General features: G+C 33.7%; 1 protein-coding gene across 3 annotated transcripts in view; it reads left to right on the top strand.

The window, feature by feature from the left end:
• Positions 1-22,150, top strand: part of NAALADL2 (N-acetylated alpha-linked acidic dipeptidase like 2) — a 1,658,881-nt gene that overhangs the window by 1,084,963 nt on the left and 551,768 nt on the right. The window lies entirely within an intron of this gene.

Here is a 22,150-nt window from a genome sequence, read left to right as displayed (position 1 = left end):
GATTTATGTTTAAAAATGTATATGTATACACACATATATAACCCACATATATCATAAATATCTCATTCTGAGATTCAACTGGGCCTATTTGAAGTAGGAATATGTTATTATGTGTGTCACTCTCCTAGGGTATAGTAGTTTCTTGGTACACCTCCTAGCATTCTAAGAATAAGGATCCAATAGAAAATCCCAAGTATTTGAGGAGAATCAGCTTTTAATATAGTTTATTTTGGTGGCGGGAGATAAGCTACTCATGGAATGACTTCTCTTTCTTATTCAAACCTTCCTAACATGTATCCTTTGATTTCTGGATACTTATAATCATGGTGCTAGATTGAATTGAATTAGTCTATTGATAGAAAATATATTCTATCTTCTTAATATACATAAAGTTTTCAGGTACAATTGATCTTTAACTTAGAGGTGAGTGTATGATATAAGGCATTGAAGGGGATCCAGCTGGAAATATAAAACCAAGTATAATTTGCATATTAAGTATAAGCAAAACTAAAAATCCAATAAAAAGCAAATTGAAAAAGATAATGTGATGGATGATTACTTTTTAAGAAAGCAAATCATACCTGCATCATAAAAATGAGCTGATTGCTATGGAGCAATTCTTTGAATCAAGAAAACAACATTTCTCCCTGCCTCTTGTTTGGGTCTCCTTCAGTTTTTTTTTTTTTTTGAGAAATTCTTTTGGAATCATTGTAAATTACTGGTTTGCAATCTTTGAATGACACCCCACTGCTTACTAAAATTACTAAAACTTCTCATATTAATGAACAAGGTCATTTTCATTTGAGTCCTGCTTACCTCTAGCCTCCTCCATATATGGTGAAAAGTGAAAGTGTTAGTCACTTGGTCATGTTTCCATGCAACTCACCAGGCAAGAATACTGGAGTGGATTGCCATTTTCTTCTCAGGGGATCTTCCAAACTCAGGGATCACACCCAGGTCTCCTGCAATTCAGGCAGATTCTTAACCATCTGAGCCACAATACATTTATAGTCCATAAGTATTTAGATACATCTATGTTATTTGTTCCAGACATACAGTACTGAGTATTTGCAGTTCTCAGAGGTATCATCCTGTTTCTCACATCAATGCCTTTCCAATATGCTGTTCCCAGCAACATTTGAATTCATACCACCAAATGGTCCCTTCTTTAAGACTGGATTTGAGCATCTCCTTGTCATATGTTGCTCGTTGTTCTTCAACTCTGAATAAGTTGACTCTTCCAGCATCCTTTGCATTCCTCTTTGACTGGACTTAACACTCCCTGGTCTAAGTAGTTGATTTGCTCTATTTGTAAGCTCTCTGGGAAAGGTCGATACCATGATTATATCTCTAGCACTTAGCAAAAAGAGCCTGATAATTGTAAATCCTTTATGAATAGCTTTGGAATGAACGAATGAATGTGTTCACACTCTTATAAAGTTACCTTACACACTATTTTTTGGCTCAAGCTTTGATTTTGGTTTGCTTTAGCTCACAAACACATATGTGCGTGTATACGTCCTCGCAGCACTGAATGGTGAAGTAGGATAAAAGGTTTCCTGTGAATGAGGCAATTTCTGTGAGATGTGTTTCTTTCTTTCTTTGATTCCACTCACTCTTCTGTGTATTCTTCCCAACTCTCTCCATCCTGTATGACCTGTGCTAGACCTTTTACCATCTCAGAGTCTTTCTTTTGAAGCTGTGCAGTAGAGGCAGCCAGAAATGAATTGTCCCTTGGGGCTCAGTAAACTGTTTTTGTAAAAGTCCAGGAGATGATTTCATTCAGTTGTCACAAAATGTCAGGTCAGGCCAGTGTGTGGGGATCCATTTCATACTTTGAGTGAACACCAGGTACATACACCAACAAACAAGCAAACAAAATGTTAAAACATTTGCATCTAAAATTGATATCAGTAAATTTTACACTGATGACCGAATATACTTTTTATTTCCCATTTTATTTTACTAGTCAATAAGTTTTCCTTAAAATTTCAGAATAATCAGTATTGTTAAAAGAAAGAAAATAAGATAGTGTTTGAGTTATTTTTGACAAAAATAAAGTATGAAATGTCTACTAAAATCACTAATGATGGGGGATATATATCTTTCATTTTAATTTTTATTGAATTTGGTGGAGGAGAATAATTTTTAAAGAATTTACCAGATATTATTGACATCATTCAAAATAATGGTGTGCCACAAAAATTTAATTATTACAAATTCCCAAGTGCATCCAATACTAGAATGGAACCAAAATTGGAGACTATTCTGTGAGCTCATTAATTTTTAAATTTCACTTATTTGTTTATGCAACAAATATTTATAAAGTGTGAAACATGTTCCCAACATCCTTTCTGGTCCTTGAATAGCAGTAATAAGGGCAAGCCTACTCTTTTACTAAATACAGGTTTCCTTAACCATGTTGGTACATTTCTGTATCATTATAAATTTAATTATACATTCTCAATCATTTAGGAGAGTAGACAGTGAAAACCAGAATATCTCGTTTGGTTTCTGGGACCCAATCTGAATTCTGTAAAACCACAATTCTTCACCAGTTACCTGGGAGTCATTTTCTGGCAATCTCTGAACACAGTGTAGTGGAAACAGTAAGCACTGTCTTTGGAGCAAAAACGCTGGGTTCCAGTCCTCACCAACTCTGCAGAGACTGATTTTAGGATTCTGGACAGTGACTGGACCTCCCAAATTTTTTGTGAATAACATTAGATTTTCTTTAAATATGTTTCCTATTTATGACTCTGCTTTCATAATCTAATAATTTGCTAATGAAAGATGCTCCTTAATTGCTAAATAACTGTCACCTCACCTGTATTTCCAAGCATGTAATAGTTACAACTTACCAAGAAGGATCATTTGCAAAAGCCATGTGAGTTTAAGTATTCCTATAAATAAAAGCACAGTCAGGGCAAGTAACGGAGAAGGTCAGCAAGTGTTTGTGTGTTGACTGGCGGTGCATCTAACCTGTTAGTGGCTGGACACGTAAGACAGAACTAGATTTAAGTGCTAACAAGTGACATAAGGCCTTCAATCTTAAGATAAAAACAATAGATATGATGAGTTTGGGAAATGTATTAATATAATGTAAAATCCTTTATTCTTGCTTCTGTAAAATGCTGAGAATATCTAAGGTTATACTTTTAAATGGAATTTCATTCCAAACTACATACAAGCTAAGTGGAAGATGACTTCATATATCAAGGACCATCAACACTTCACTACTATCCTTGCCACAGGATAAATTATTTTGACAACACATACTTCTGGGAATATCATATTTACTGAGAATAGTGATTAATCACTTAAATTTATATTTGAATGAAATGTGTTTCCTGGAAAATGTTTTAATTTTATTGTGCCTTTTATTATTTCACTAGGCAAATTAGATGAGTTGAAAGAGAATATGGATTTTTCAAAAAAAAAATTATTACTTTATATTACAGTCTACACAATCACTGAAATCCAGCTTTATCCTGTGAGGCTTAATTTTACTGTAACTCATGCATGTATAGCTACACTCATTTTGATCCATTTTAACCTTGTATAACATGTTTGCATTAGCAATATAAAGTTGTATTATTTAAGATTTACAATGCAACTTTAAGAACTGTTTTAAAAATAAAAGTAACTTGGAGATTTCTTTTTCTGTGATCATTTCCTGTGCGTTGATTTATAACTTTATTTCTCTGACAAGTTATTGTTATATGACTCATTCACAACTTAATGTAAAAAATATTAAGTGATTTTGTTCGGCAAATACATAATTTTAAGCTAATAAAAAGAGGACTCATGTATGCTTTATTGAGCTAATTTTTAGTAGGACATGTAACAGTAGTCTAACACCCCTGATCATTAGTAAGTATGCCAAAACTTTAAACTTGCTGAGATGATTTTAAGCTTTACATAAAATATTTGCAAGTATGAAACTTTGCTATAAATTATTAATTTTATTTAAAACTCTGTGGACTTCATGATAATTTATTATGCATAATTAAATGTGTTAATATTTTCTTTCTAATTTATTTTGCATACATTAAAATTTATTAAACCTAATGCCTTAGTAATTCCTTGACACATATTTTGTTGGAGAAATAACTAACAATGGTGAGAATCTTCGCCAAGCACCATCTATATGCTTAAGCTATCAGGCCTTGTACTAAATCATTTGTGAATGTTGTTTCATGTAATCTGCCAATGACCCTATATTTTAATATTTTTATAGTGATATTAAATATAAGTATTATGTGGAACATTCTCTTATACTTTATTCTTGATACTAGAAATTATTTACACATTTCATTTGTTTATATACTGAAAACCTATTAAAATCCAGACTAAGGACGATATTCTACAGAATCTTCTTATGTTCTATCTACCTAATGTTTATAAAATCTTATCCCAAGTAAAACATTTTATATGCTTTACATATATACTTCTACACTACAAACCTCAGTAAGTACTGTTTCTATGATGTGTCCTTATATTTTCTATACATTTACCTAGGAAAAAGTATGATGCAATATCATTTTCCCTTTTTCTTCTACTTGTTTTTTAGGAATTATATTTTCAGAGTTAATATAGAGGAAAAGATATTTGGTAAGGAGCAAAGAACTGAGATAACCACCTTACTTGCTTTAGAGAGATGCAATTGAAGAATAATATTTTCTCAAAAATATAGATTTTATTTCTAAAGCTAAATGCATAAAATTGCCAATTTGATTCATTTTCTATCAATAAATCATAGTAAGTGCCCAATTGATTCCATTAATAAGTTCCTTTGGTTTTGTTTTTTACGGCCTAAGTTGTCTGTCAGTCCTAGTTTTAAACATTGTAAGGAAAATCTAAAAGAAGTATGTTAGGATCTCCTTATAGAATGCTATTTTTACAGTTTGCCAAGAATTGTAATTTACTTGCTAGTGATTTGATGATTGAACACTGTTTAATATTTAATTTGTGACTTCTTCCCTCAATTATGTACAGTAAGCCACAAAAACTTAAAAATATTAAAACTAACATAAATGGTTTAAATATCATTATTGGAATAACATTCTAACTGCCATGGGATGACCATTTATTGACACCTTTGTCTGAAATGATAAAGGATCTGGATAAGATTTGGAACCCATTCTGATAGATTTTAAAGGGCTATAGTAAACTAGAATGTACAGAATGTTCCAGTCTAATGTTCCATTAGACTATTGATGCCATTTGAACAATCATAGTGACTGCCTTATGGTAAACAGGTCAATCTGGTTTATTTATTTGAATATAAAATGTGCTATCTACCTAATGATTTTGTATTGCCTTTATTAAATTAAAAAATATGCCTCTACTCTTTTGGGGGGACTTATTTGAATAATTGTCTTTAGAGACATTCATTATGTTGAGCATCAAATACTTATCATAGAATAGTTAAAGAATGAAAAATTAAAAGAATTGGGAAAATTTGGGTTAATATATTCTTGAGTATTTATAGAAGTGTAAATTTATTCACAAGCAAGAACAAACCTCATTTTCACTGACTTTGTGTATAGATATTTACAATGTGTCCATGCCCACACATCTTTGTCAATCAAAAATTACTTTTATTGTTTACATTAAATTTCTTAGTTGAAGATATATGTGCATTCTATTTTCTGAATATAAAATATTCTATTTTCTTAAATAATTTAGTTGCATATGAAGATACTTTTTCTATGTGAATCTAAGTTGTCTTCTGTGAATTCTGAATGTCAATGTTAGATATTTAATTATAAATGCAAAATTCTATCAAACCCTAATCCTATGGTCATAAAGGTATCCAAAGTCATTTCAAATTTCCAAAGGTCATTGCAGATGTTATTTTATACTCTGTTACTTTAAAGAAAAGGGAGGAAACAAAAAAAATAGCTTGAACTATCTAACTACCTATTTCTGACAAAAATGATCTAAAATGTTATTGAATTAGAAATGTCTATTTTTACTTCTAAAAATATTTGCAGCAGTTACTTTGAGTAATTTGTCTCAATGAATTCTTAGGTTGGTGAATCTCACCTAGATTTTTTACTCATCTTGCTAGTGAAATTCTATATCTATGTTAAATTTAAAGTATGATTTAAAATTTGTGATGTATAAAGCAAAACTATAGCAAACCAAGGGATAAATTAGCTTTATTTAATCAAGTCAGAAGTTTTTCTTTTTTTATGTTACCCTCTTTGTCCCAAGAAACTGCCAAATTTTTTCAGATGGTTTATAAGTGTATTAATTTACATGGGTCAACATTTTTCATTTATAAAAAAGTAAATGTATATGAACTATCGAATATATTTTAACCGATACACTTTGGGAGCAAGATTTCTCTTGTTTTTAGGAAAACTTTAATGTGTAAACTTGCAGAAGGAACACTGGAACACAATCAGATTATACATTTGTTAATGTACCCTTTTAGGATATGCAAAATATAAGAAGGAAACTGTGAATTGCACAATTTTAAAAATAAAAGGTATTTTTCAAAGGGAAAACTTGAAAGATACTGCTGAAATGTAAAGGGCCAGACGTTATTTAAAATTAGAACTCAGCATAATTGTATGTGTTAAACTTTGAAAAGAAGTGGAGATGGGTTGGATAAATTAAATTCTCATTTTTTAAATATCAAGAAATCAATGTATATTATTCAAATATTTGATAAATCTAGAAATAGTGCTGTGAATGTAAGTACCAGAAACACTCTAAGGAGGGACATTTGAAGAAAGTGACTGTGGGAAGTGGGTTTGGGGAACAAAAGAAATTGGAGTCAATTGCTTTTCAATATAATCTCAACTATACCTTTCATTTGCTCTCATGCACATATACTGTTTGAATCACAGCATTTTTAAAATTTGGATCTCTTTGGAAATTATCTCTTGTTTGATTTAAAAGATCCCAAACAGTTGAGCTGTAAGCCACCAGAAGCAAGCACAGAGAAAGCCTGCATGGATACAGTGGAACAGTGTTACAACAGAACATTCAGGAAATGACAGTCTTCCCCTGCACTCATTTGCTAGTTTACTTGACAGATATTTCTGATTACCTGTTCATTGTAGGCATTTTGTTAAAGCACTGGAAAACACTGGGCAAAATACATAGCATTGCTGTATCATGGAGCTTCCAGTCTAAAGAATAAGATGGTCAGTCAAATAATTTCACAAATAGATATAGAATTTAAAGATATTCACATGGTATCATGAGTAACAGAAGCAACAGATCATCTGAGGCATAATCAGGCCTTCACTTAAACTTGGCAGGTCTTTCAGATGTAGAGTGAATAAAATAGGCTATTATCCTATAGGTGGAGCAAACTTGGGACAAGTGGAGTAAATTAATGAAACCCTTTCTATCCTTTGCAAAGAGTGACACAAGCATGCTGTATGAGAAGGCGGGGGGGGGGGGCGCGGGGGCGGTGGGTAAGGTAAGTGAGGCAGTTTAGAGTTTAGGATTGCAGGTACATAGGTACAATGAGAAGCCTGAACTAAGGAGGGACTATAGGAAGAGGAGAAGCTTTGGGTTATGCTTTCCCTTCTTTTGTTGTGGATGTGTAGTATGATACCCGCAAATATTCAGGGAAAGAGGGGAATTCCATCAGTCTGGAATTCAGAGGAGAGTATGGACTGGGGGTAAAATTTGAGTCACTTCACCTATGTTCAAAAAAAAAGGACTGGGTATTGAGATGTTTTAGGGGAAAAAAAATTGAAGTGAAATATAATATGAGCTTAAGGAATTGGGGGATCTCTAACATGTGATAAAAAATAGTAATTTATAGGAGAGAAGTTGAAAAAGCAAGCCAGAAGATGTGCTCATAATCAGAGAATGTTTAATGGGAAGCAGTTTCATTTGATGACAATGATGGGGGGTGGCATGGAATATGACTGTCTGAAAAGTAGTCATAGGTTAATATGTCCAAAAGTCAGGAACGAAGTGATGAATTTTCTTTGTTAATGAGTTATTTTTAAAATAACTTTGTAATATCACTGACTAATTGGTCAATGACTTGCTCAACTGTAAGAAAACTGATTGTCAGAGCCACCAGTAGACTAATTGTGTGGGGCTATAGAAGATTTTGGGCAAGAAACCAGAGATTGATCTGAAAATTCCAAGTGCAGGAAAGATCAGAGCCTAATGATGAGTTCACATGGCCAGATTCTAAAAGACAAGAAGAGTTCTGTAAACAATGGTTTATAATAGCAAGCTTCTTCTAAATGCCCAAGCCTCTGCCCAAAGTCTGTCTAAATTCTAATAGTGGTAAAAGTCATCTGACTGTCTGAATTCAAGACATTTCCCTTGTATTTAAACCACTTTTAACTTGAACTTTAGGTTGATGTCTAAACTGTTAGAACATGCTTTAAATCCTTACAGATTTTACTTTCCCCTTTTTATGCAAAGGATGACACAAAAGAGATTGTGTCTGTGTATGGTTCATATACTTCTTTGTATGTTGAAATTTATATTGCTCAAATAAGCAAAATATTCAATAGGTGAGTAGATGTTAGAGACATTTACTTAAATTGGTCTTTATGATAGGGAAGCTTTTAACTTGTATGTCAATGACAAAGTAGGAAAAAATAAATCTTTTGTGTTTGGACAGCTATTCACTAAAGAACAATTCCATCAAGCAGAGTGATAATTTGGATTGCTATCTTTGGGATGAGTGTAATCTCTTATATGTTGATTATTCTTTCCAAGAAGTGAGCTAATTTTAAATAACTCATTGGTTGGCATTATCCTTATTAAACATTAAAATATGAGGGAAGACTTCCTTGAAAGGTGTTGTGAATATTCCCATTGATGAGTCAGCTCTTTTGCTATAAGAGATCCAAGTTAATTCTTGGAAAACTGAGGCATTCTTCATTTTTCTGTCATCAAGTTCTTTATAAACTTTAGCCATTCTTGAATTCAGCATCTGATTGTTTCAAGTAGTGGGAATCACTAGTTACTGATATACCTAGTAAATATATAATTTATTTGTAATTAAAAACCCAAAGCATCCACCTGCCAGTGCAGATGTGAGTTCAATCCCTGGGTTGGGAAGATTCTTTGGAGACAGTAATGGTAACCCATGCCAGTATTCTGCCTGGGAAATTCCACAGGGCAGTAGCCTGGCAGGCTACAGTCCATGGGGTTGCAAAGAGTTAGATACGACTGAGCACACATACACACACATACATATGCTAATTTTTAGGGTGTGATCACTATCGAAATTGAAATGTTTCATTTAAACAAATTACCTTATAGAAAAGGTAGCCTCCAATTATACCATAAGGCAAATTATACCAGTGGTCATAAAACAGAGAGCCTCACTAATTAAATTGCTCAATCACATATTTTTTAAAAAAAATCAATTTATGGGGAGGGAAGGGGGAGGGGGTTCATGTTTGGGAACACATGTACACCCGTGGTGGATTCATGTCAATGTATGGCAAAACCAATAAGAATTGTAAAGTAAAATAAAGTAAAAATAAAAATAAAGAAAGAAAATAAATCAATTTAAACACATAAGGAGATATGAGGAGAAATATGAGATAGGTTAATATTCTTAGGATAAAGTACAGGCAGGTTAGAAAGGGCACAATACCTGAATTCTGATGTATACAGTCATCTTATCTCTCTGTCACATCACCTTTCCTCAATGATTGTAAGGTCAGCAGGCCCAGAGTTAGTTAGGTTTCAAGCAAGGGGCCCATGAGGGGGATGTACTATACATTTATTCTATGGGAAGGAAATGGGGGGAATATGCCTCGCCAATACTTGTAGCTTTCCCATTAGCCTGCTGAGCAGTCAGTGATTTTGTGTTTCTAAGGCAGAGGACACCTGGACCCCAAATCTTTGTGAGCAATAACTAGCAGAATTAAGGACTTAATAAATATTAAGTGCTCATATATTTTTAGTATATGAGTATTTAGTGCACAGATGCCTTATATGTATTTAATGCCTTTCAAATATTCAATATCTTTTGGTCTATCCATCTTTTTCCATCTATATTTAACACACATGTGATCTATTTATTAACTGCTTATGTATAGTTAACAAACCTTGAAATATTTTATGTTTTCTGAACGACAGACTTATATAAATAAGGTATATATTTTAATTGATGAAGTGAATATTCTCAAAAGCAAAGGCTTTTCCCAAAACTTGAAGCAAAAAATCTTTTCTTTATTGTGACAAGTCGGAAAAAAGGCTGATGTTTCAGTGCAGGTTTTAGTCAAAAATACATTATTCAAAACATGGCTTTGTAATGTGTTAAAGTAATATTCCTTTGACTCTGGTAACTATGAGTCGATAGGTACAGATATATCAAAAGAGCAAACATTAAAGCAGTCTTGATTTTAGTGTAGATCCAAGTTCAAAACTGGTTAAAGTGAAAGATCTACAGAGTTACAAGATAAAAATATATAGTGAAGTTATGCAGGAAAAATGCTTACAGTTCACTTGGCTGAGGAAAAAAGGTATGGGGAAGGTTTTAAAGACTGAATATTGATGAGTTCTCCTTTGGGGACACTGAGTAAACTTAGAATAAATGATGAACATTACAACTTATCAAAAGGAAGTACTTTTAAGTAGAAAAGTTTTCTTATGGGATGATAATTGTTAAATAAACTTTTCTTTCTTGGTTCTTTAGCTTTTCTCTCTAAATACCTGTGTAAATGTAGATCAATGGACTCATGTTTACACACATGTATATTTTTAATGATAAGATAAAGTGAAATAGAATCTAATATTGCTAACAGGATAAAATAGCTCAACCACAATTTATAGAGAAAATGTATGAAAACAATAACACAATGAGAAACACTGAAACAAACTAACACCTAAGCAAAAACCCTCACAAGACACGAACTCATGCAATTCTATCCAGCCTTGAAATAGCTTTTTAAGACTACCAAAATAGCACAATGTAATACAAAACAAAACCAAGGGGAAAAAAATCTCAACATTAAATTTTGATAAAGTTGTTTTTAAAGTCTATATGCTAATTTATTGTTATTGATATTGTGAATAAACATAACCCTTTTAGAAAACTAGATGAAAGGCAATACATGGTCAGAAACATAAATATGTTTACACCCTTAGAAAAATTATTCCAATCAAGAATCTATTTCAGGCAAATAAATTAACAAATGCAGAGAAATTTTACAGGTTTATTCTTCCAGTGACTTACTAAGATAGCAGATTCACCTGCTCTCTTAGTATAACAGGGCTTCCCAGGTGGCACCAGGGGTAAGGAGTCCACCTGCCAGCGCAGGAGATGCAGGATATGCAGGTTCAATCCTGGGTCAGGAAGATCCACTGAAGAAGGTCTTGGCAACCCCTCCAGTATTCTTGCCTGGAGAATCCCTTGGACAGAGAAGCCTGAAGGGCTACAGTCCACAGGGTTGCAAAGAGACACAGGGTCACTTCAGACACAACTGAAGCATGTATGTGTGCAATACAGTATTGTGATGAGAAATATAGAAAATGGTGCAGATACATTTTTAAAGTGTATATATGTGGGCTTTTTTCCAAATTACTAGTTCTCACAATTAGGTATAACAAAATTAATTAATTTTGAAACATGATCTGCATCTGAAGAGAGCATTTAGTATTATAGTAATTGAATCAGTAGTTTGCTGCTAGAAACAATGTCTTTGCTTAAATAACTTTGGAATCTATCATGATGACAAAGGTGATGTAATATAAGAAGTATTATGCTAGTGACAAGATTACTGATATTAAAAATGAGAAAGGCTTGCACTTTTTAAAAAGTTAGGTGTAATAAAATGCTGAGTCTTCTCAATGATATACAGTTTCCATTACTGTATACACTTAGCTAAACACTTATAAATTCAACAAAAGAACAAAATTGTGGCTAGCATGAAAATTAGCTCCTATATCCCTCTTCTCCATTCAAGCAGTTCTTATAACATGATTTTTAAATAATTTAAGACTTTAGCTATCCAGGAGAGAATGCATTAAATGAGATGACATGAAAAAAGTGTGAAAATTGTGCTTGAGACTCAATATATGAATGTATATGGATGATAATGTGTGAAAACAAGTAAGAATATGAATTTGTGTTGCTTAAATTGGTGCATTTAATGATCAATAATATTCTTTGAAATACAAAAGATTTAAAAATATAAAACCCAGGGGTAAATCAGTATTAATTTGGACTTTACAGAGTGTTAAGCAGTTTTGTTTTGTTTTCCGGGGTGCATTAAGTAAAGAAAAACAAACAAAAAACACAAAACTGAATGAATTTAGTAGAATTGAAATCCAGCTGAATAATGAATGGCAGTTAAGTTTTAGTTAGAAAATTAGCAGGCAAAATGTAGAAAAAAAAGAAAACAACTAAGATAGTCACCAAAACTGTCCAAAACATAGTGATTTTTAAAATGTCCAATAAATAATGCTAAGTCCTTTTTATGAGATAAGGCAATGTAAACTAAGATGTATCTGCTCTAATTAATTACTCAGAAGCAGAGGAGAGTAAATAATTATTGAATAATTCTGAAACTGGATATAATTAGCACTGTTATCCATTGGCCATAAATTATTTAATTCAATAATATTGGAAGAAAAATTAGTATTATAGTCAATTTTACATTTTAAACTCATCATCAGTGTGCTGTCAGCTGAAATATATGATGCCTTCAAATAAAAAAAAAAAGAAAACTGTTTTGGTTCAATTAATATTGTGAGGATACATTAACTTCTACTGAGTAGGATAATGAGTTGAAGAAAGCCAATTCAGTAATTATCTCAGTTCTCAAATTTCTATTAAACATAAACCCATTAGCTCTCCACACCCCCAAAGAAGCTCTAACTCACTGGTACTACTGAAATTCTAAATAGAATATCAAAATAAGGAAGAAGGAACATATGTAAAAGGAGGTTATAATATCAGTTCTTTTTTAAAGGCACTTTAGACCTGTCTGACAAGAAAAAAAGTTTCAGTGTATAGTGAAAGTGAAGTCACTCAGTCATGTCCAAATCTTTGTGACCCCATGGACTGTAGCCTACCAAGCTCCTATGTCCATGGGATTCTCCAGGCAAGGATACTGGAGTGGGTTGCCATTTCCTTCTCTAGGGGATGGAGTACCTTTACAAATTTATGTCCTGCTTTTAAGCAAAGAGAAGGGCAGAGAGTTATTATTATTATTATTGGTATTAGCTTCTTCTCAGTTGCATTCAACTCAAAATAATCCTTATGCCAAAGTGTTATAATTTGAGGTGGCATTTCTGCTGTCCTCCATCAGTTATAGATAAATATGTCTGGCCTTATGGGCTTACTGAAAGATGAACTCCTCAGGTTGGTGGGTGCCCAATATGCTACTGCAGAAGAGCAGAGAAATAGCTCCAGAAAGAAAGAGGCTGAACCAAAGCAAAAATAATGCCCAGTTGTGGATGTGTCTGGTGGTAGAAGTAAAGTCCAATGTTAAAGAGAATCATATTGCATGGGAACCTGGAATGTTAGGTCCATGAATCAAGGTAAATTGGAAGTGATCAAACAGGAGATGGCAAGAGTAAACACTGACATTTTAGGAACCAGTGAACTAAAATGGCCTGGAATGGGGAAAAGACCATTATATCTACTACTGTGGGAAAGAATCCCTTAGAAGAAATGGAGTAGCCATCATAGTCAACAAAAGAATCTGAAATGTAGTACTTGGGTGCAATCTCAAAAACATTAGAATGATCTCTGTTCATTTCCAAGGCAAGCCATTCAATATCAGAGTAATCCCAGTCTATGACCCAACTACTAATGCCAAAAAAGTTGAAGTTGCACAGTTCTATGAAGACCTGCAAGACCTTCTAGAATTAAGATCCCCCCCAAAAGATGTCCTTTTCAGCATAGGGGATTGGAATTCAAAAGTAGGAAGTCAAGAGATACCTGAAGTAACAGGCAAGTTTGGCCTTGGAGTATCAAATTAAGTAGGGCAAAGGCTAACAGAGTTTTGCTAAGAGAATACATTGGTCATAGAAACACCCTCTTCCAGCAACACAAGAGACAACTCTACACATGGACATCACCAGATGGGCAATAGTGAAATCAGATCGATTATACTCTTTGCAGCTGAAGATGAAGCAGCTCTATACAGTCAGCAAAAACAGGCCAGGACCTGACTGTGGCTCAAATCATGAACTCCTTATCACCAAATTCAGACTTATGTTGAAGGAAGTAAGTAAAATCACTAGGCCACTCAGGTATGACCTAAATCAAATCCCTTATGATTATATAGTGGAAGTGACAAATAGATTCAAGGGATTAGACCTGATAGAGTGCCTAAAGAACTATGGACAGAGGTTTGTAACATTGTACAGGAGGCAGTGATCAAAACCATCCCCAAGTAAAAGAAATGCAAAAAGGCAAAATGGTTGTCTGGGGAAGCCTTATAAATAGTGACTAAGATGGAGAAACACAGAAAAAAAAGTTTGTCCCTTTCTCCTCCTTGAGGGTCCCAGGCCCCTTTCTCTTTCTCTAGCACCCTGGACTCATTATCAACCTACCTAGGAATTAACTCTCTCAGAATACTATGCAGTATCCAAAAAGAGTAAAATACATCTCTGCAAGCTTCCATGAAAAAAAGTCTTTAAGAACTGTTGAGTGCAAAAAAAAAAAAAAAATCCACAATGTTAAGTATATTACAATATCTTTTAAGTAAAAGAAAGGAAAAAATGTTATGTAGTTAATTTAAAATTTGTATGTGTGAAAATATTAGTGTTATAAAGTTTAAGATATGTTGGTGGTACTGGTATGGAGGTTTGAAATGTGGGGCATGGTCAGAATGATCCTTCGCTTTATTTACAATGTCCTTGTTTTTATAATAAAAATGCATTAATGTATTTTATTTAGATAATTAAGAATTGGTAAAGTCACCTATCAGCCCCAAAAGAGAAATAGAGATTATTATTCTATGAAATATATTATCTTCAGTATTCTGATTTTATATTTTTTGTTCTTTAAATTATGCTTCTGAGAACCACCATTTTAAATTATATAATTTTCCAGTAATTAATCTGAATGTTTTCAAAAGCTATAATGTAATTTATTTTTTGTTATATGTGAATCTATGTGTATGTTTGTGCCTGAGTGTATACATGTATATATGCACATGTATGTTATACGTTATATTTGCATGTATGTTAATTTGGGAACTTGAAAACAAAACTGTAAAAGTTTCAATGATATTACTTTAAAATATACTCTAATTGAAAATATTCCATACAGAACTTAGAGATTTCAATCTCATTGTTAAAGAGAATCTTTCATTATGTGAGTTCTGATTCCCAATTATTTTATTAGCTAGATTATATATAAAACTTCAGTTTTTCATACAGCTAAAATTAGTATGATGACTCTCACCAATACTGTCATCTTATATCTTACTTACTTCTCTATTATCCAGATCTGGGCTCAATGAATAACTAAATATTTTCTCTACATATTATTATTTCCCCACTGAGTACTACCCATCTCAATATTATGTAAATTCCTAAACCTAGAAGATTAGCATAGAGGTGAATTCATGAAAATTTATTGCAACTATATTTAAAGAATCTATGAATTTTCATTGATAACTATAACAGATTTAGATTATTGAAGCTTTATATTATGATATGGCATTAGTATGACATTAGATAATCTTTTTGGAATTTTTTATTGCTTATAGAAAACTAGTGAATATTATGTCAATTCTGGATCTGTATAGATATGCTAAGGGATCTTATAAGTCTAGCATGTCATTGATTTTTTTTTTAACTGAAACCTGAAATAATTTTGAAATTTCAAATAATTCAAATAAATCCTGAATTCATGCAGAAGGTAGTTGGTGTCTTCTTTTGTACTAAAAAAAATAATAATTACTTTAATATAAAACACTCTAAAAATAGCCACCTAGCTTTCATATGATTCATGTGTTCTTAGAAGCCACCTTGCAAGTGTGTTGCTCAATTCTTTTTATTCCAAAGGTACTATGAGAAAGTGGGTATCAGTTCAGTTTAGTTCGGTCACTCAGTCGTGTCCAACTCTTTGCGACCCCGTGAATTGCAGCATGCCAGGCAGGCCTCCCTGTCGATCACCAACTCCCAGAGTTCATTCAAACTCATGTCCGTAGAGTCGGTGATGCCATCCAGCCATCTCATCCTCTGTCATCCCCTTCTCTTCCTGCCCTCAATCCCTCCCAGCATCAGTCTTTTCCAATGAGTCATCTCTTCGCATGAGGTGGCCAAAGTAATGAAGTTTCAGCTTTAGCATCATTTCTTCCAAAGAATACCCAGGACTGATCTCCTTTACAGTGGATGGTTGGATCTCCTTGCAGTCCAAGGGACTCTCAAGAGTCTTTTCCAACACCACAGTTCAAAAGCATCAATTCTTCAGTGCTCAGCTTTCTTCACAGTCCAACTCTCACATCCATACATGACCACTGGAAAAACCATAGCCTTGACTAGACAGACCTTTGATGGCAAAGTAATGTCTCTGCTTTTGAATATGCTATCTAGGTTGGTCCTAACTTTCCTTCCAAGGAGTAAGCATCTTTTAATTTCATGGCTGCAATCACCAGAGTAGGTATAGACTGTCCTATTATCTGTCCAATTTGTATATCCCTACACATTCCATAGATTGGGTATGAAGTGGGAATATTTTTTTCTTCCCCTCAGGGAAACCTCAAAAGAATTAAAAGAAGTGATGGTAGAACAGCATGCAGTATCAGAAGCAGCAACAGGAGAGTGCATTTTTCTTTTCTTCTTCAATTCTCTTGGACAGTATATGAATAGTATTTGTCACTGGTATAATGTGGCTCATTTGTATTGTGCCTGTTCTGTGGAGCTCAAAGCACTTTGTGGTCACTCTCATTAATCCTAAAGCCTTTCTATGGGCTGGATATTTGACAGCTTTTGTACTCATTTTATGGCCTGGGAGACTATAGTTTTAGGATGTCATTGTGCAGGCACTTGTAGCGTTCAGAACACAACCAACTGTAATGTGAGCAGGTGAGAAGGATTTCTTACTTTATTTATAAAGGCTTTATAGTAATAACTGTCCTAAGAATCCAAATGCTAAATATAATTATTTAGAATATTCTGACCTCTCTTTACCAAGAGACAGTTTTCCTTCTAATTCTGGGTGGTTAATAGGACTTTCATTCTTCTATACATCCAGAATTGAGACCTTAGTTGCTTACTCTATTACCTTATTGCTATGACTGTGTGCAATGGTTTGCCAAGTTTAGCAGTCATGTGGAGAATTTTCATGTGAACCTTCACCTTTCTGCTTCCAGAGACATCTCTCTCTCTTTTTTTTTAATGCAGATATTACTTCTTGTTGAGAAACTGTAGGACCTTAATTTTAGAGTCTAAAAGAACCAGACTTTGAGTCCACTTCTGTTGCTTACTAGCTATTGAGCATCTCGAAGTTTCTGAGCTTTACAATCATTTCCATAAAACAGAAATAACAATAGCTAGTTTGAAAAGTTGACATTTATAAAGTATGGAAATAGTGTGAAATAATATATACTAAGTACTAAATTCTGTGTCTGGCAAAAATATAATCTATTTGTGTTGTTTTAACTGTGTTCCCTTTTACAGATCTGTGCTTTTCTGCATAGCACTCTCAGATCAATATTCCTAAAATCCACTTGTATGGTACCAATTCTCTGCTCAAAACCCTTTCCAAGTGTCCAGTATTTATTTAATATTCTCTACAGTTATCTGTCATGCAAGGCCCAGCACAATAAGCACTCTATAATTCTAATCTTAATCTGCAACATACATAGTGACCTCAGTTAACTTGGCTGCTTACCACACTCCCTTTTCACACCTTTGTTTTCCCATGATGGCCATTTAATGATGTTGATTCTTTTGTCTGGAGTCATCTCTTTCATTCACATTTTTTTATAGTGTGAAACTTGCATTTTGCATAAAAAAATCCTACCAAATCCAGAATCATTCGAAACTACTTGTAGGTAAAGAGAATAATTTGAGTCATTGTTTCATAGTTCATCTCTGATATTCTGCCCACTGACCAGTCATGGGACACTGCTGTGCTACTCACCCTATAGTGGTTTATTTCGTATTCCAATGAACCCATCATTGTCCTTTTCAGAGATCTGTTTCACCCTTATTTCTGGGGTTGCTGTTCTCTTCAGACCTGCCAAACCCTCTTCAGCTCACTGGTTCATTTCACATGCTGTAGTCAAAGACCTTGAGTTTTCTGGCCACTATGAAGCTCATTCATTCACTTACTAGCTCCAGCCATGAGGCTGGATTTTTTTTAAATTTTTTGTCTCCTCCTAGTTCTTCTATTGGGCTCCCCATTTCCACCCCAACCCACCTGCCACCAAAATGAAGTTAAATAGAGGCGTTATACCAGGATCTGTTGTTCTGGAATAACTTCTTGGACTTTTTTATTTTCTAGTAATTTATGGTCCCATTCATTTCCTACCTCTTCTAGGAAATATTCCTGATGTAGCCTAAGAGCAACCCAAAAGGTCCTTGACATGTAGCTCAGCATATGATATTATATCATTGAATTGTTAGGAAGAGTTAAGTGCAGAAACTACGAAACATTTTAGAATTTCGGCCAAAAATTAGGCCAGAATGAATAATCTTGAATTTTTTAAATCTCAATTATCATGGAAAAACTTTAAAAAGTTGACTATGTAAAGTGCCATTTGAAGTCCTATATACAAGGACTAAGACATCATTTTTATCCTTAAAAACACCCTCATTTATTAACTAGATCCTTAGTACTATACTGTGTCTTGCTGTGACATTACACCCTGTGCTGTGACTTCAAAGAAGACATTAGTGAAATAACCTTTCAATACACTTAAAATATCACCTAAGTAAGAGAATAGACAAAGCATTATCCTAATCTTTTTTTTCCATTTCATAAAATACTTTGAGGAAATGTAAATCCAAAACAAATTAAGTTATGTTCAAGTTATAAGAATAAAACTCTTCTTTAATAAACCATTCATAAATATAAATTTAGAGGAAGCATTAAGAGCATTTCTGACTAGAGTTCTGTGCAGATAATTCTTGAAGATCAATCTGTAACTTATTAGCTGAGGGAATTTTTTTTCCATGGTATTTATCTAAAAATCTCTTCCAGGTGTATCTTTTTTTCTTCTACATGTATCTACATGTATCTTCTCTGAAGAGACACTAACACTACAGCAAGATACTATAGTGAAATTTTTCATCACAATTCTATACATAATTAACAGTAAGATATGTTTAATATTTTAAGAAAAATAATACACTAGGAAGATAATTTATTGAAATCTTTCATGTTACCCATCCCAAGTATGAAGAATTTATCTATAATTACAGTGGAATATTCACCTAAAATATAGAAGTAACCATGTAAAAACAGAGAGTCTCTTTCAATATAAAGATGTGAAAGATTTCTATTAAATTACTATCAGGATTATAAAGTGCCATGTGTTGTTTTGAAACACATTTTTGAGAAGAAACTGTTTGCTTATTTAAATGATCACTCATGGCCAAGTTTGGCATCAAAATCTTAGAAATGGTAATCCTAAAACTGTATACATAGGATGAGTTTAAGGCTGCAAAACAGGAGAACTTCTCAGGGTCACTTTCCAGTTATAGACAGAGTACAAAGCAGATATTGCTCTCTGGAATCCAGATCACTGTCCCTTTGTTGTGTCAGTGTGTCCCTTTCAACAACAGAAAATGCACAGAAAACCATGAAGAGCTGGAAAGTGCTTCATATAGATAGCTCATTTAATCTGACATCTATACGAGGAGAACAAGAGTTAATTTTTTTTCTACCTTTGCTGTCAGAAAACATATAAAAAATAAGTTATCCAGAAATAACACACTTGATTTTCTGCCTTTTTATCAGTCTCATAAAATAATGTGTTCTCATCACAGACTGGTTAGAAGAATTTTATCGTAAATTAATGGTTTCATACTTTCACAACAACCACAAAGCAGACAGAACATATCTACACAATTTATTTGCTGTCTTTTAAGAAATGCAAGCTATACTTTTTCTAAAACAGGAAACTTTGCAAATCATTCCAATGTTCATATACTTCAAGTGTGAGATAGGAAGCTTCTCAGGGGAATGCCTCTGAAGAGGATTGTTTTCCTTATCGTACATGTAGCGTGCAGATGGTCGATTATTCCAGTTATGATTCTAGACTACGCTCTTCAATGTAAAAAATAAACAAAATATTTTATCTGTCTGTTAGTTTGTTTTCCTTATGATATAGTTTATAGTTCATTTCCAAATGTTCAAATTCTTAAAATGCTTTAGGGAATTACATAGTGTTGGAGTAGACAAATGATGAATACAAAAGAAATGAAACATTTAGAGTTACATGAAAGAGGGAATCAGTTTTCTTATAACCAACTACTGTTCTAAAATAGAATTAAGAAAATATTTGTCATATCAGAATAATACCACTATATTATACATCTATATTTTCACTTAAAATGGCAAATTTATAAATGTACATTCTGTGAGGTAAAAGCTTATATCAAAGGTAGTACTATTTTTTAGAGCAAAAGGATGCTATTCCAAAAATACCTTTATAGAACGTGTTATTAATGATGACCACTCTTTACCTGAATTATAGCAATGGATTTTGTCCAAGTAATTATATCTATGTACTCTAAAGTGATTAAAATGTTTTTAAAAATATATTCTTATAATTCTGTAAATAATAATCAATTAAATTATAGGAAACACCAGATTTCAACTTACAGTAGAATTCAATACTTTGCTTATGTCCTATAAAATCATCAAAAGAAGCATAGTACCTTGCTTCAGTTCAGTTCAGTCACTTAGTCATGTCTGATTCTTTGAGACCCCATAATAGCAGCATGCCAGGCCTCCCTGTCCATCACCAACTCCCGATGTTGACCCAAACCCATGTCCATTGAGTTGGTGATGCCATCCAACCATCTCATCCTCTGTCATCCCCTTCTTCTCTTGCCCTCAATCTTTCCCAGCATCATGGTCTTTTCCAATGAGTCAGCTCTCCACATCAGGTGGCCAAAGTATTGGAGTTTCAGCTTCACATCAGTCCCTCCAATGAACACCCAGTACTGATCTCCTTGCAGTCCAAGGGACTCTCAACTTCTCTGCTCAGTTTTCTTTATAGTCCAACTCTCACATCCATACATGACCACTGGAAAAACCATAACCTTGACTAGATGAGTCTCAAAAATGACAGAATGATCTCTGTTCATTTCCAAGGCAAACCATTTAATATCATGGTAATCCAAGTCTATGCCCTGACCAGTAACACTGAAGAAGCTGAAGTTGAGCGGTTCAGGAAAGACCTGCAAGACATTCTAGAACTAACACCTAATAATAGGGACTGGAATGCAAAAGTAGGAAGTAAAGAAACACCTCGAGTAACAGGTAAATTTGGCCTTGGAGTACAGGATGAAGCTGGGCAAAGGCTAATAAAGTTCTGCCAAGAGAATGCACTGGTCATAGCAAACAACCTCTGCCAACAACACAAGAGAAGACTCAACACATGGACATCACCAGGTGGTCAACACTGAAATCAGATTGATTATATTCTTTGCAGCCAAAGATGGAGAAGCTCTATACAGTCAGCAAAGACAAGAACAGGAGCTGACTGTGGCTCAGATCATGAACTCCTTATTGCCAAATTCAGACTTAAATTGAAGAAAGTTGGGGAAACCACCAGACCATTCAGGTATGACCTAAATCAAATTGCTTATGATTATACAGTGGGAGTGAGAAATTGATTTAAGGGACTAGATCTTATAGAGTGCCTAATGAACTATGGACAGAGTTTCATGACATTGTACAGGAGACAGGAATCAAGACCATCCCCAAGAAAAAGAAATGCAAAAAAGCAAAATAGCTGTCTGAGGAGGCCTTAAAATAGCTGTGAAAACAAGAGAAAAGCAAAGGAGAAAATGAATGATATACCCATCTGAATGCAGAATTCCAAAGAATAGCAAGAAGAGATAAGAAAGCCTTCCTCAGCAATCAATGCAAAGAAATAGTGGAAAACAACAGAATGGGAAAGACTAGAGATCTCTTCAAGAAAATTAGAGATAACCAAGGGAACATTTCATGCAAAGATGGGCTCTATAAAGGACAGAATTGGTATGGACCTAA

The sequence above is a fragment of the Ovis aries genome, chromosome 1 (genome assembly GCF_016772045.2).
Source record: "Ovis aries strain OAR_USU_Benz2616 breed Rambouillet chromosome 1, ARS-UI_Ramb_v3.0, whole genome shotgun sequence".
NCBI classification, from domain to species: Eukaryota; Metazoa; Chordata; class Mammalia; order Artiodactyla; family Bovidae; genus Ovis; species Ovis aries.
This window is presented reverse-complemented; position numbering and strand designations above follow the sequence as displayed.